Here is a 2,464-nt window from a genome sequence, read left to right on the forward strand (position 1 = left end):
TTTTAAAAGGCAAATGGGAAAACCCATAAAACAGCAAACGGCCACATAATGCAAAACTATTTAAAATTAAAACGGAACAGTAGAGAAAATCCGATCAGAATGACAAAATAAACTAAGCATCCACTGGATGGAATCCCAATATCTGCAGACGGATCCGTTTCGGCCTTCCAGGCCTCATCAGTGCAGCTAGGGTATAGACCCAAACGAAACGTTCGACCAGCTTAGGTAGGGCCCAAACTAGTCCCACGACCACTAAGTGTATAAGAGACAGGTGCGACAACTTAACCATTTTGCCCAGGTGTGAATGCAAATAGTGGAATACAAGCTATGTGGCTCGGTTCCAGTAGATACAGAGAATATTTTGTCATTCTTATCGCGTCCTACGAAATTCTTACGAGACAGCACTAGTCCGTGAATTTGTATATGTATATATAAATCATCAAAGAAAGGTAAATACAGTGGTAATATGAGAGGAAGATCTTATATCGAAAAAAGAAACTTTGCGTCCAACGGGTTTGGGTCCTGGTTGAGGCAAAGTTTCTTTACTTTATTCCGATCAGATTTTCCTCCTCTGTTACGTTTACGTAATACATAAATTGATTAGGCTTATTACATGTTTTTTCTGGGTTTATCCTATTTGTCTATTAAATTATATATATATATATATATATATATATATATATAGATATAGATATATATATATAATAAAAATATAATAATAATATATGTATATAATAATAATAATTATACATATATATATTTCCATGAACCGACAAATACGAAGATCGCGATTGAAAAATTACTACTTTTTGATGCCAATTTCAAACCTAAAAAATTCGTTGTAGGATTCATATATTTATTATTTAAAATATATTAAATAAATTGTAGTTCTAAGGTCACAGGTGTGTGTGTGTGTGTGTGTGTGTAATGGCACCTACATTGGTGAAACTGGAGCTTCTTTTAGAAGTAGAATTAATAATCACAAGTCATCTATCCGCACCCATAAGAACCTTCCCATAGCCACACATTTCAATTCTCCTAACCATAACATTAGTGATTTGAGATGCACAATAGCCAACAACTTTAAATCTCTTAACGATCGCCGCATTTCCGAACTCAAACTCATACTTAAACACAAAACCCACACCTTAGGCCTTAATAGAGATATAGACTTTCTCAGTGAATACAACTTCCCATACAATTGATTCTCACCATCTCTTTATTCTGTTCTATATCGATAGCTGATATGTGCTTTCCTTATTTACACCTCTTTATTATTATTATTATTTTTATTTTTATATTTTTACATGTATATTATTTAAATGTATATATTATCTTTATCTGTACATTATATAGCCTATTTATAAGCCTATAGGTTTATTTAGATTTGTTTTTGTTTTATTCATATATTCCATCTTTTACTCTTTAAGACTTCATAATAATTTACTTATTGTGTAGTTAAGTCCGCTTCCCACCCTATTGTTCTACTATGTACGCTTAATTACGAATTGTTATATTACCGCATAAACTATTAGATAATTGGCCTATAATCCGTCTACACCTCTATTGTATTGTTTATATTGTACAGTATAGAACTTGTNGGCCAACTTGTACATTCAGTAAAGCTGATGAAGGCCAGAGGACTGGCCGAAAATTTCTTTCGAAAATAAATGAAGTGTTCTACAGTCTACATGCCTTGTTGTCATAATTTTTTGTTTCAACGACTTATATACATATATACATATACATATATACATATACATATATACTATATACTATATATACACATATATATATATATATATACATAATTTAATATTTTTTTGAAACACAATAAAATAGGTAACATTTTATTTTAAAAAAACCAAACAAATTTTACATTTACGACGTATTGTTGATTTAATATGCTGAATCATTATTAATGGTATATAGGCCTACTTATTATATTTCTATAAATTAATCAACAAATATCTTATTAATCACACTATCGTAAATAGGCCTATTAAAGCATTATTGAAGTATTATTAATTATTTATTAAAGCATTATTCGAGCACCTTCATTATTATTGGTGATCCGCTACACTAGCGGATCACCTCTTGTTATTGTCAGAGATCTTCTTTTTTTTTTTCCATTTCTTGTTAGCACGATATCTAAAAATTGGCACGAGATTCATACATGCACGTTTCAACAAACATTTAGCTTGGCCTGGAATAGTCACAATAAGGCTTTCAAAGTGCGCAGTTATGCGTGACGTCATCTACGCGCAATTTTGCGTTTTTACATTATCGATCATATCAGCCTAACCAATTGCCATTTCGAAATCGTATTAAGTGAGCATTAACTTCAAGTCAATGTTAAATGTAATTTACCCAAATTTTACGCGTGCGCCTAATAACAAACGCGTACGCGTACGTCAAACTTTTAAAATGCTTGAAATCACATTTAGATTAAGTTAGAGCACGT

The sequence above is a fragment of the Anneissia japonica genome, unplaced genomic scaffold, assembly GCF_011630105.1.
Source record: "Anneissia japonica isolate Jap-2015-1 unplaced genomic scaffold, ASM1163010v1 scaffold287905_len56678_cov185, whole genome shotgun sequence".
Classification (NCBI taxonomy): Eukaryota; Metazoa; Echinodermata; class Crinoidea; order Comatulida; family Comatulidae; genus Anneissia; species Anneissia japonica.